Source organism: Benincasa hispida, chromosome 12 (genome assembly GCF_027475165.1).
Source record: "Benincasa hispida cultivar pf3 chromosome 12, pf3_genome.v1.1, whole genome shotgun sequence".
In the NCBI taxonomy this organism is placed as follows: Eukaryota; Viridiplantae; Streptophyta; class Magnoliopsida; order Cucurbitales; family Cucurbitaceae; genus Benincasa; species Benincasa hispida.
This window is the reverse complement of record NC_143489.1, coordinates 15,458,527-15,473,415: the sequence shown is the minus strand read 5'-3', so window position 1 is coordinate 15,473,415 and position 14,889 is coordinate 15,458,527. Positions and strand designations below refer to the sequence as shown.

The following is a 14,889-nucleotide window of genomic DNA, read 5'->3' as shown; positions in this document are numbered from 1 at the left end:
AAGTAAACTGAATAAATAAATATTTTGAACATTAAATGGATATATATACATACACACAGTAGGGATGGGATGATTCGAACCACATACTGGATGTTAATTGAACTATGCTCTTAGGTAAATGAATATACACACAATTTTTGAGTGCGAGGATTAAACCTTAGACTTTGAGGTTGATATTACAAGTTCATACCAATCGAGTTGCTCACGTTGGTAAATGAATAAATAATTGGTCGTAGGCATGTCACTTTTACATTTAAATTTCAATTACCCACTTTCAACTTACATTCATATGTAAATTTTAGGGATAAAAGTAAAATTTCAACCCATTTGAATTTTATATCAACATGAACACAACTCATTGGTACACTATTTTTTCTTTTGAAGGCTTACATTTTTACATCTTTTTTAGTACATGTAAAGTATGGATATTTAAACCTCCGTTTACAAGAAAAGTACATGTCAATCTCATGAGCTACATACACTTTGTCACGTTTCTATCACTATTGAACTAATAATAACATAGTAATAATAATAAATCTATAAGAAGTTTATAAAACTCAAGTTCCATTTAGTAACCATTTGATTTTTTGTTTTTGGTTTTGGAAAATTGAGCACATTTTCTCCCAATTTCTTACAATGATTTGCATCTTTCTTAAGTATAATTGTCAAATTCTAGAAACAAAAACAAGTTTTTAAAAGCCATTTTTTTAGTTTTCAAGATTTTGCTTAGTTTTTTAAACTATTGGTAAAAGGTAGATACCAAAGAAGAAATTTGGAGGTAGAAATAATGTCTATAGACTTAATTTTCAAAAACAAAAAATCAAATGGTTACTAAACGAGGTCTTAGAGACGTGATTCAATTGAAGACTATCTACAATAAATTGTGACCTTGACAGATCCCAGAAAGCAAGAGAAGAATCCGCTTAAAAAGATAAAATACATATATTGCATCTTAGAAGAATCAAAATAATAGATAGTTGGGAAAAAAATGCTTGAAATTCAGATACCTTTTACTATTTGGTAATTAGGAACTTGAGCTTTGGCCACCAACTGGGTTTTTAGAACTCCTAATCCTGCACAGCATATTTGAAGAATAAGAACACAGTATCAGATCAAGAACAATAGGAAAAAATCATTTAACCCTTTTTTTTTAGTGGTGTTTAATAAAGTAGTAAAAAAAAAAGTAATGAAAATAAGCACTTAAGAGTCTGTTTTTAGAAAAACTGTTTTTTTCTCAAAAAGTACCAAGCACTTTAACAGAAAAATTAATTAGAGTTCATACTGTCAAAAACGTTTTTCCAATGCCTTGTAATGTAATCAAGTATTTGAGCCAAAAGCATTCTACAAATGCTCTCTCTCAAAGCAATCACAAATAACCTTGAACTAACCAAGTGACAGTGTTTATATTCCAAAAGTGTTTATATAAAAAGGTTTCACATAAAAGCATCACAAATAACCTTGAACTAACCAAGTGACAGTGACATATTGTTAAATCTCCATCAGTCCACATCCATAAGGAGGAAACCCAGTGCTCTGTGATAGAGTAGCCAACTGGTCCCAAGTGCTTTAAAAAGATCTTATCTTAGACAGCCATGAGCATCCAGACCAATTTATACCCACCAGGATCACAGATACTTAGGTACTGATTTATATGATAAGCTATGGTGTAAGCATGTTTGTGAAAGATTATAAAAGGGTTAAAATCACACTCAAACATATTTTTAATCATTTAAGATCAATTTTGATGATATGAAAATTGCATTCAGAAGTTTAAAATTAAACAATAAATTGATTTTACATGATTAAGGAGAGGTTCAAAATGATTTTGAACATGACAAGTAATTTAGGACCATTCTGTTTTATGTTTTCATATTCACTATGTTCAGCGAATATGTGTTTGGCAGACAACCCGAATTCTGTTTTTAAAATTGTTTTCGGATTTTGTGATCCAAACACTGCAAATTTTGAAAACAAAATTTTAATGTTTTCATTGTACCGAGAATTTGAATTTTAAATTTTAAAATGCAGAATTATAATAAATAAAAATAATAACATTTGAAATTTGGTATGTCATGTTATAAACTCAAATCAATCTTTTAAAAATTAAAATAAGCATTATGTAGTATATTATAAATTAGGTCAAATTCCAAATTTGGTCCCTATGGTTTTGATAAAATTAAAAGTTAGTTCATATGGTTTTAAAATTTAGAATTTAGTTCCTATGGTTTGATAATAACTTCATATATAGTTCCTATGGTTTGTTAAATCCTCTTAGATAAGTCCCTACCATAGGAACTATTTAGGAAGCTTTTATCAAACCATAGATGGTAAATTCTAACTATAAATTATAAGACCTAAATTTTAACTTCTTCCAAACCATTGGGACAAAAATTTTAATATATCCTCAAAATAATATAATATTACAAAATAATAATTATACAATTTTTTAATATAAAACCATGTTCATTAAATAAATTAATAATAGTTTATTGTCAACTAATATTTAATGGATAACTACAACTAGTTTGTACTTGTTTAAATTAAAATTCAATTTCTGAATTTTGCTATCAAACACATATCTAAAAATATGAAATACAACTTTGTTATCATCTAAACCCTTATTTTCAAAATTTTGTTTTCAAATTCTCAACCAAACAAATCCTTAACAATTTCAAAATCACATTCAAACATGTCAAAAGTCATTCTCAAGTTCACATACCAAGTTGGGGACTGCGGTCACCTTGCAGGATTGGCTCCACCAACCTATGATTCGTCTTCCATTGATTTTGCAGGCACTAGAGAGCGCCTCTTACTTCCCTATAGCTGCAAGCCACAATTAAGTGTGCATTTAGCATACCTTTTGGGAAGAAAAAAGGATTGTAAATGGAACACTTTATCATATTAATAGTTGTAAGGGCATTCATGAAACTTTATGTAAATTTAAGTTATTCTCAAGTAGAAATCCTACGAAATAAACACAGTTATCAAAATATTTCCAAATATCTACAAAAATATTCCTACAAAACAAACATGATAGTCTAAAGATACCGAACATTTAAAATTCCTAATATATATAATTCCGTGCATCTAAGATTTCGGTTATCTATCTTTCCAAAAACAAACGACCCTTAAATGTTTTTTTAATCGATGTTTAGAATTTCTCAACTTTTTTTTACCTCCGAAAATTTAAAACTGCTGCTCTTCAAGATTTTAACAAAATATTAGTTTTTTTCCCTTGAAGAAAACGTTTAGTTGTCCGAAATATTTTAAAAGACGTGCCAAACATACACTAATGTAGATGCCAAAGTGTTGGTCTACCACCTGTTCAAATAGGGAAACTTAAGAATTCATGTAATAATGATCTACTTCATGTGTGAAGAATGATAGGTATTTCAGATTGTTCTCATTTGTGGAATTGGTCACTCATGCCCCATATATGGTCATACCATTGACTTCAATTAATGAGCACTCTTTTATTTTTTATGCCTGTGAAAGACCGATGGTGCTTCTCAATTACAATATGATAAAAGGGCTTTAGAGAGAATAGGTAGAATCTATAATGGACACCTAGCTAAACTTTAATATCCTACAAATTTCTTTGGCACCTAAAATTATAGGGGTAGACAGATTGTCTCGTAAGATTACTCAAGGTAGGCCCCAACACTCGTGGATATATATTTAAAAAAAGGTTTAGCAGAAGTCTCAGAAAATAAATAAAAAGGCAGCTAACCATGACAGAGAAGAATTCAAAGTCAAAACTTTCAATTACGTCATAGAAGAGTAGTGCAGCTGAACATATAATCATAGATATAGGTTTACCGTGAAGATGATCTGCAGAAGATGTGAATGTTACTCAATGGCTTCGGCAAATGGATGACACCAGAATATCCTCAAAGTATAGGTGATCTACGGGTAAAAGAATATGAAATAAATGAATCACAAGATTTTGTACATATTATTTGATGTATAACAATGAAATGCAAATCATAATTAACCTGCAAAACTTTTACTTGTTAATATCCATCCCCGCCTCATCATACCTTGGCAAGATTACTACGATTTTGTCCTTTCTTTCTCATGTTGGCCTGGCCATGCATTTGACTTTTTCCATCTCGAGCATAACTTTTTAAACTGTAATGAAAAGAATTTGGTTATGCTTTTAAAAGAAATTAATTACTTAGCAACTTGAAGCTATTTTTTTACCAAGAAATGCCACACTTGCAAATATGCGAACCTTGTCGAGAGATAACTCGCTGCCTCTGAATTCATGGAAAAGTATTGAAGTAACCAAATGAAATGTACAACTTCTAAAAGAGTTTCTTCTCCTGTTTGAAAACCATTTCTAAATTACTCGACCAAGTGTCTCCCACTTCACCATTCTAGAAAGAGAACCAAGCATTTCACATATATCTTGCACTTGTGGATGAGAGAGATCGCCAGCAAGAAACTCTTGAACTGTGCCATCAACCTCTAATACACTACAACCTGGGGTTTTCTTCAATTTAGCTTCTGAGAACTTTTTTCTTACCTCCTTTGCCGCCATTTCCCATCCAGCTTCAGAATAGATGTTGTATGAAAGAACTTGGGTACCACAGTCTGATACACCCATAGCTGAAAGCTTTTTCCAAATTCTGTTCCCAATTTCAATATTCCCATATTTTCTACAAGCACCCAGTATTGCTCCCCACACATTTGCATCCACATTACCAAAGCCTCCCATTTTTTCTTCTACAAATTTCTCAGCATCCTCTACCATACCTGCTCTAGCCATAAGATCAACCACACAAGCATGATGCTCGAATTGAGGTTGAACCCCGTAAACAGGATACATTTGGTTGAACAATTTAAGCCCCCTCTCAACCATCTTAGCATGTGTACAAGCAGCAAGGATAACTACAAATGTAGTTTCTGTAGCTTGAGTTCCATTGACAATCATTTTATTAAATAATTCAAGTGATTTCATCACATCCCCATTCATTGCAACACCCGAAATCATTGCATTCCAAGCCCCGGCATCTTTATTTGAAATGCCCTCAAAAACTGCTAAAGCTGATTCGATATAACCACATTTTGAATACATGTCAACCAATGCAGTAGCCAATATTGGGTTCGAGTCCAAACCGTAGCGCTTGGCGTAAGAGTGCATCCAAAGTCCTTGTGTTATAGCACCAAGATGAGCACAAGCAGTAAGAACACTAACAATAACTGATTCATTGGGCCTAATATCTTTCTCTTGCATTTGTCTAAACAAAGAAAGCACCTCTCTGAAGTCACTAACTCGAGAATATGCAGCCATCATAGCGCTCCAAGAAATTACATTCCTCTCAGGCATTTCATCAAACAACACTCTAGCATTCTCAACATCACCAATCTTTCCATACCCATCAACCATCGCCGTCCACACAACTACATCCTTCACAGAACTTTTGTCGAACAATACACGTGCAATTTTCAAATCGAACAAGGAATAAAATTCAACGAGCGCACTCACAACAAAAGGATCATTCTCATATCCAAGTACAATAACATGGGCATGAACCAAATAACCTATTCGCTTCAATTCATGATAAACTAACGCGCAAGCTTTTATCAATGGCGGAAAAGTGTAGTTATTAGCGGAAAACCTATGAACGATCAAATCTAAGTAACACAAAATCGCTTGTTTCGGAGACTGGGATAGAACATACCCTCTGATCATCGAATTGTACATGAAAATATTCCTCTGCTGCAGGTTCTTGAAAATTTCACAAGCGTAAGAGAAAAAAGAACCGCCATTGTAGCCGGAAGTTGCAGCGACGGCGAGCAAAGGTGCGATGGCGTATGGATTTTCGGGAAGGTGGGTCTTGAGTAGGTGGGCATGAATTTGTTTGAGATGTTGCAGGGATTTGGATTTGTGTAAAAGGGGAAGAATGGCGTCGTTAAACGTTTTGTGAATCATTTCAATCGCTGGTTTTTGGGTCAATCGTAAAGAGGGGAAATATGGGTATTTTAGCTTGTCGGTGGGGCTTCAGTTTTTGTTCGGTTCATGCCGGTCGGTTCGGTTAAAGCTGGATTAAGAAAAATGACAAATTGTAAAACCATTTCAAAAGTATGGTGCTAGTTAAAATTGTACTCTCAAACTTTCATTTGTAAAATTTGAGTCTCCATACCTCTAAAAGTGTTAAAATTGGACCCTTATACTTGCAATAAATGTAAAATGACCTATAAATGGTAAAAGTTAAACCTTCAAACTTATACAACTATTATAATTTGTACAATTATGCAAGTTTGAGGGTTCAATTTTAACTGTTATATGAGTTTGATGGCTCAATTTTTAAAATTAACAGTTTAAGGGTATAATTTGCCCAAAAAAAGAAAAAAAGGTGTAGTTGAAGAGACTAGAGAGGAAGGAGATGGAAGTGTTGATGCCAGCACTACTTGAAATTGAAGGTGGAGATTTAGTTTTAGGGCATGTTTGTTTCACGGATGTTGCCATGATTTTAGACAGACATTAAAGATCATTGTTTGTTTCACAGGATTTCACTTTTTAACAACCAGAATATTATTATCCAAAGAACATTAAAACCCACATGGTATGGATTTTTTAATACCTCCAAAGATTTCTATAACTGAAGATGAATAAAGCATCATTAACTAATAAATTAATATCAACTAATCATTACTATTAATTTTAATTAATTACTAAATAAAATTATATTATTTAGGCTTAATAAATTTCCATTCGTTGTAAAATTGAGGAGCACAATGACACACAACAAGAACACGGATATGGAGAAATATAATATAATAAACAATAAATAAATATAAAATATAAAATAACAAAAGTAAAATTATGAAAATTTCTCCAAGTTTTTCACTTTCTCCAATCTTTTTAAGATTGCTCACCAATATGTGCTTCTCTACAAAATCCACCAAATATCATTATTTATAGACAATTTGGCAAGTAGAAGGTGGATTACATGGACACTAATATTGTGTAATCTTGAGACACATGGACAACACTTGGGATAATGGAGAAGTGACACTTGGTCACTAGACACTAAGGATGGACATCTAAATTGTTTCTTTTTTGTAATATTTATAATACTCTTCCTAAGATGCCCATTATATATGAGATACGTCTCATTAAAACCTTATTAGGAAAAATCTAAGGGAAGGAAAAGAATACATGTCTCATATAATTTATACTTCTAAAAGAATACAATATATTTACTTCCTCTAATGAAAACATCACTTAAGATCTCTAAGTCGCCACATTCCAATGTTGTGCACCAATTTTTAAAGGTTGCGGTTAGTTATGATTTTGTAAATAAGTCTGCTAAATTATCATTCGGACAAATTTGTTGTATAGTGATATCAACATTTTCTTCAAGATCATGAGTGTAGAAAAGCTTTGGTGAAATATGTTTTGTTTTATCGCTTTTAATATATCCTCCTTTGATTTTGGTTATACATGCTATATTGTCTTCGTATAATATTATTGGTAGGATTTTAGTAGAAGACAAACCACATGTTCCACGAATGTGTTGAATTATCGATCTTAGCCATACACATTCTCGACTTGCTTCATAAATTGCAAGAATTTCAGCATGATTTGAAGGAATAGTCGTTATAATCTGTTTCACTGATCACCATGATATAGCAGTTCCTCCACATGTGAGATCTAGTTTTGTGTAGATCAGATAAATATCCAAAATCTATATAACCAACTAGATCAAAATTTAATTTATTTGAATAAAACAAACTCATATAGATCATTCCTCGGATATAATGGAGTATATGCTTAATTCCGATCCAATGTCTTTTTGTTAGAGAAGCTAGCTAATAAATTTATTGAAAATGTGATATCCGGTCTTGTATTATTAGTAAAATACATAAGTACATCAATTACACTAAGATATGGTACTTTAGGACCAAGAAGTTCTTCGTTATCTTGAGGTCAAAATATATCTTTCTTCACATCTAGTGAACGAACTTCCATTGGAATGTTCAATGGATATGCTTTGTCCATATAAAATCTTTTCAAAATTGTTCCTGTATAAGTTGACTGATGAACAAATATCACATCTACTAAATACTCAATTTGCAAGCCAAGGAAAAATTTTATTTTTTCAAGATCTTTCATCTCAAATTTCTTCTTAAGATATGCTATTGCCTTTAAAAGCTCTTCGGAAGTTCCAATTATATTTAAGTCATCAATATATACAGTTATAATATCAAATCTTGACTGTGATTTCTTTATAGAAACACACGGACATATTGAATTATTTTGATATCCTTCTTTCAACTATCCACTTAGACGATTGTACCACATTCGTCCTGATTGTTTCAATCCATATAGTGATCTCTGTAACTTTATTGAATACAATTCTCGAGAACTTAATTTATATGTTTCAGGTATCTTAAATCCTTATGGGATTTTCATATAAATATCATTATCAAGAGATCCATATAAGTATATAGTGACTACATCCATAAGATGCATATCCAGACTTTCATATACAGTCAGGCCAATTAAATATCTTAGTGTAATTGCATCAACCACTGAAAAATATGTCTCCTCATAATCAACATCAGGTCTTTGTGAAAAATCTTGTGCAACTAATCTTGTTTTATATCTTGTGACTAGATGGATCAAATCCCAAGTAGAAGCGTGTGATCGCCTTACAATTTTGTTTTTTATTTTACATAAACAAAATACGGTATAAAAATAAAAGCATAATAGATAAATAATCAAGATTAGCATGCATCTAAAAGAAGAAAGGAGGGAAGAGCTAAAACTTACCTTTGTAGATTCCCAAATTCTTCATGATTCCCTTCTTCTTCGGAATGTTTCTTTAATGATCAAGGGATACCATCGTAAGTGAAACCTTGTTATTCTCTAGGATCCCAATAATTGGATGTATGGTCTTCAAGAATTAGAAGAGGAAGAAGAAGTAGTAGAGAAAAGAAGAGAGATTTTGAGAGAAGTAGTAGGAGACTAGGAGTCAGAATTTCCAATTCAACTGTATCACAAACATGGGCCATGAAGATTTATTTATCGAGAGGAGGGATGACCCCCTTCTCCTAGTATTTCCTATTCATACTCTAGTTCTAATTTAATTAAATAACTTTTATTTAATTAATTAGTCAAATAATTAAATAACCATATATATTAAATTCAATTTGATATATATATAAAATTAATTAATTAATTAATAATAAACATCACTTGTTTATTTATCTCTACTTCTCAAAAATTAATTAATTAATTAACCATTAATTAATCAATTAAACGACTATATTAAATCATATTTAATATAGAATTAATCAACATATAATTATCACATATTTATATATATACATCTCTTTAATATTTGAATTTTATTCAAATATTTTCCTCTCTTAATTATAGATCACATCTATAATTAACCATATTATATTAATCTCATTAATATGTAATTGATTTGAACAATTCAAATCATTCCTCTTATATATCCTTTAGTGAGCTAACAAGGGGACCTTATGGTCCTATAGATTAGAAGCTCAAATGATATAAGATTAATTAATTAAACTCTTTAATTAAATTAATCAAGTTTCATTAACTACCGTTCACTCCACTAAAGATCGATAGTTGCACTCTTCGCATTGTAGATTTATTTATGTGTCCATGGATATAACCAATCAATAGTGAGTTGACCTTTCAAAAATTGCTCAAAACTACAGCTGGGTCAAAATACCATTTTACCCCTATAGGTACATCTAACTCCTTAAATACCACTAATCCCCCTAAGAACAAACAATTTATAGTCCAACTATAAACTAACACCTCTAAGCCAATGAGAGGTTGAGGCATCAATGTTCAAGACCCGGAATTAGCTATTAAAGAAGTTTATCTACTTTTTCTAAGGTCGGGAAAAGAGTGAATTCTATCTTGTGTAGTTATGTTCCCAACTCCCTACTTGGAAAAGTTCCTAAAATGGTAGGCTTGTTGAGTCGGCTAAGAAGGCCACTCTCATTCATACAAATCAAAGGATTACCCTCATAGACAGGAGTTCATAACTCACTCAAGATTAAGGTCAAGTCACCTATGTTCATCTTAGTAAAATGTAAGTCTCTTAACAACAGTGTTATGTAGATAGACTATTCACTTCGCGGTCTGATCTTATACAAACTATCCTCGTTCGCATGTATCCACATGAACGATCAGGATCATATCATTTATAGCACTTTACATCAATTGTAACATCTACAAAGCAGGTCGTATTCGTAGTGTCACCAGGATAAGGTAACCAACCTTATCCATCTACTACACACTGTTTAGGTTATCGCTTAAACGTGATCCACCTGTATGTCTCCACATACATGTTTAAGTTTCATAAAATATCTTGGATCTTAGTTTATTGGATTGATTTAATGCAGTCTAAACATTAATAAAATACCTCTTATTTTATTAGATATATAATTTGTCTTTATAAACTATAAGATACACTCGATTTAGGATATTAACTCCAACAATCTCTCACTTGTTCTAAAATAAGTGGGATGTACTGTATCAAATATAATACAATGAATAAGTGGAGTATAAAGTATTAAATACTAAAAATGGGATGTATAGTATCGAATACAATACAATAAATTAGGGTATACAATATACCTAACAACTTCTCCCTCTTGCCCTAGATTAAGTGACTCATATCTCGTAGACTCATGCTTTCCATGTGACCCTGGAAAACTTTAGCTGTGAGAGCCTTTGTAAATAGACCAGCAACGTGTGCTTCGAAGCAATTTGTGTGACGATCACATCTCATTGTTGCACAATCTCCCTAATGAGATGATACTTGCGCTCTATATGCTTTCCACGTTTGTGACTAGAGGCTCCTGGCTTGCCACTGCACCACTGCTATCACAATAAAGGGTGACAGACAAAATCATGTTTGGAACAACTTTCAAATCTGCCAGAAAATTTCTGAGACACACAGCTTCCTTAGCAACTTCACAATGTAGGAATGTATCAGCAACAGCGGAAGCAACAAGGATCAGTTAAGCGCTCTAATTTATTAATTTTGGCAAAATATAAAGCATGCTCTTACAGAAACAAGTGAGTTTCATGACATACCTTTGTAGAACTTCTTCAAAGCTCGATCTTCAGTTGCAATCTTCTCCGAATCTTATTGCAGACCACCTCAAGATCTTCCCCACTATTCTCTTGGTGCTCTAGATTGAGTTGTGGGACTTAAAACAAACTTGAATCAAGGGATTATGGAGAATTGCTCACAGCAACAATCTTGTTGAAGAACACTTTCTTCAACATGAAATTTCTCTACAATTCTTTCTTGATTCCATGCCCCAAATTCACTCTAATCTCTTCAATATATCACAAATCATCATGTAAGGAAGAGAGTTGCATGAGTTGCAGCTCATGCTTGGAGTTAATGAATAAGAGAAAATGGAAAATGTGTGAGCATGAAGAAGATGGATAATGGAAAAACTTGTTTTTCCATTTGTGTATTATTTTCTCCAATTTTTTCTCAAAATCAAACCTTGATTTTTTAAAATCCATTTTTATTTTAAAACTGAAAATTTTAATTTTATAAAATTAATTTCATAAATTAATTTTAAATAAAACTTAATTAATTTAATATCAAATATTAAATTAATTTTTACACACAACCATCTTTATATATTTAAATCATATTTAAATATAAATTCTTCTATTCCATTTAATTCTAAAATTAAACATGTAATTACTAATTCCCTTAATTCTAATTTGAACGTTTCAAATTAACTTATCACGCTATTCTAAAGCTAGTCTAATTACGAGCTAGTAGGTTGACCTTGCGAACCTATAGATCATGGGCTCCAACGATTCGGGATTAATTGGCTAAACTCATTAGACCAAATTAACCCCAATTCGTTAACTAATGGGTCACTTCACTAAAGTCCATAGGATATATTATGTCCACATGATTTAACCATAATCTTCAAGTCGGCCTTTCACAGGTTGTTCGTGATAACGCCTGGGTCAAATAACTGTTTTACCCCCGAGATTACGTCTTGTTCCTTAAATTCCCATTAATCCTCTAATGAACAACTAGTTTGTGATCCAATCACTAAACCAAACTCTCTCAGCTCAGTGAGAGGGTGGGGCCCCTTGTTTAAGACCTAGATTCAGTACTAGAGAGAACAACCTTTCTCCTATCCTTAAATTGGGTAGGCGTGAGCTTTGTCTTGCACCCTATGTCCCCAGCTATCTATTAGGTCTTACCCCTGAAATAGGAGGCTTATTGAGCCGGCACTGTTGAGTCAATCCCCACCTATGCAAATCTAAGGATAATTCCGGTTCATAGTTAGCTCAGGATTAAGATCGAGTTACCTAGGTCATCTAAGTGAAATAGTCAGTCTTATACAGTAAACAACGTTATAAAGTAAGAGTGACTTATTTTTTGGTCCGGTCTTATGAAAACTCATTGCATAGGATGCTCCCACTCCTCAAGTCATAACATGTACGAATTAGGATCACCTTGTATGTAGCACTTTACAACTCTTTGTAACAACTATAGAGTAGGTCACATCCAATAGTGTTACCAGAATAAGGTACCCAACTTTATTTATGTACTATAGATCATTTTGACTATTTCCTCGAACTTGATCCACTCTTATGTCTCCACATAAAGTTCAAGTACTCATGTAATAATCATGGGTCTTAGTTTATTAGATTTAGACTTTCATACAATTTATAAAATCAATAATAATTATATTGATTATAGAAAATGTTTATCATTTTACAAACTGTAAATTTTAGGACATAAAACCCAACACATAAGCAGCTACATATTCTACCTCTACTGTGGAATCTGCAATGCATCATTTCTTGATGCTCCGCCATACTATAGCTCCTCCATTCAGAGTGAACACTAATCTTGATGTGGATTTCTTAGAATCCTCATTAGTCTAAAAATCAAAACAATGTATCCTGTAAGGATCAAATCCTTAACACCATACACAATCATATAGTTTCTCATTCTCTTAAGATACTTAAGAATGGATTTGACTGTTGTCCAGTAATCAAATCCTAGATTGGACTTATATCTACTGATCATTCCCACCGCATTGTAGATATTAGGCCTAGTACCCAGTATGACATACACAAGGCTACCTACCGCATATGCATAAGGAATTAGTCTCATCTCATTAATCTCTTGAGGTGTCTTAGGACACTGTTCCTTAGATAGAGCAATTCCATGTCTAAAAGGTAGTAAACTTTTCTTGGAATTATGTATCGAATGTTTGACAAGAATTTTGTTAATGTAGGACGCCTGAGACAAGGCTAGCGTTTTGTTCTTATGATTCCTTATAATTTGGATCCCTAGAACATACTGAGCTTCACCCAAATCTTTATTTGGAATTGAATAGCTAACCATTCCTTAATTTTGGTTAGAAAACCTACATCATTCCCAATGAGTAAGATATCATCCACATACAACACCAAAAAAGTTACTGAACCATTAATGATCTTCTTGTAAATACAAGGTTCATCAATATTTTGATCAAAACCATAGGTTTTGACCGCAACGTTAAACCTCATGTTCCAAGATCTAGATACTTGTTTCAATCCATAGATGGACCGATTGAGCTTGCAAACTTTTTACTTTTGACCATGTATTATGAATCCTTCTAGTTGAGTCATGTAGATTATTTCTTCAAGATTACCATTCAAAAAGGCAGTCTTGACACCCATTTGCCATATCTCATAGTTATAATATGTGGCAATAGACAAGAGAATCTGGATAGATTTTATCATAGCAACAGGAGAGAAGGTTTCTTCATAATCCACCCCCTCAATCTAGGTATAACCTTTGCTATTAGTCTAGTCTTGAAGGTTTGTACCTTTCCATCTACACCTATTTTTCTCTTGTAGATCCACTTGTAACCTATAGGTTTTACCCTATCAGGTTGGTCTATAAGTTCTCAGACAGAATTGGAGTACATGGACTCCATTTCTAGATTCATGGTCATAATCCATTCATCTTTGTTAACATCTTCTATTGCCTTCTTGTAAGACAACGGATCCTCAACGTCATCATTAATGATGTTTTGGGCTTCTGTTAATCCCACTTAGCAAACAAGTGGGTTCATAACCCTCCCATTATGTCGAGGCAATCTCAACTCTTGAGATGGATTAGTTTGACTAAACGAACCGACATCAACAACTCTTGTTGATGTACTAGCCTTCAACAACTCTTTTGGAAGTTATAGTAGTATTTTCAGAAAATTTTCTTAAAACTATTTTGCTTCATGGTTTCTGGTCCCTCATGTGGTCTTCCTCCAAGAATGTAGCGTTTGTCGATACTAACACTTTATTTTCATTTGGATCAAAAAAATACCCACCTCTCGTTTTCTTGGGGTAGCCTACAAATAGGCATACTTTCAAACGAGGTTCCAACTTTTTAGGATTTGTCATAAGCATATGGGTTGGACATCCCCAAATTCTGAAGTGGCGTAAACTACCTTTACAGCCTCTCCATAACTCCAAAAGTGTTTCAGAAATACTTTTTGATGGAACGTTGTTCAAAATATAAACAACAGTCTTCACTGCAAATCACCAAAACGAGTCAGGAAATTAAGCATAACTCATCATAGACCAAACCATGTCCAACAGGGTTTTATTTCTCCTTTCTGATACACCATTCTGTTGAGGTATACCAGGGGCTGAGAGTTGGGATGTTATTCCATTTTCTATCATATAGTTTTAGAATCTTAAGTCCATATACTCTCTACCACGATTAGATCGTAATGTTTTTATCTTTTTACCTCATATGTTTTCAACATTAGTCTTATATTTCTTGAACTTTTCAAGTGCGTTAGACTTGTGTTACATTAAGTATAGATACCTGTATCTTGAATAAT

At 32.7% G+C, this 14,889-nt stretch overlaps 1 pseudogene across 3 annotated transcripts; it reads right to left on the bottom strand.

Annotated features, from left to right (window-relative positions):
• Positions 1–311: 311 nt before the first annotated feature.
• Positions 312–5,980, bottom strand: LOC120068085 (pentatricopeptide repeat-containing protein At5g66520 pseudogene; annotated as a pseudogene). Of its 3 annotated transcripts, none has more exons than XR_016525017.1 (5): positions 4,235–5,980; positions 4,041–4,131; positions 3,820–3,906; positions 2,720–2,823; positions 312–1,073 (listed from the first exon to the last, which is right to left on the bottom strand). The product of XR_016525017.1 is annotated as a pentatricopeptide repeat-containing protein At5g66520 pseudogene, transcript variant X1 (transcript). The 3 variants fall into 3 exon arrangements; XR_016525019.1 differs by having other exon boundaries at positions 3,996–4,131; positions 4,235–5,971; XR_016525018.1 differs by lacking the exon at positions 312–1,073 and adding an exon at positions 1,514–1,642 and having other exon boundaries at positions 4,235–5,971.
• Positions 5,981–14,889: the final 8,909 nt, after the last annotated feature.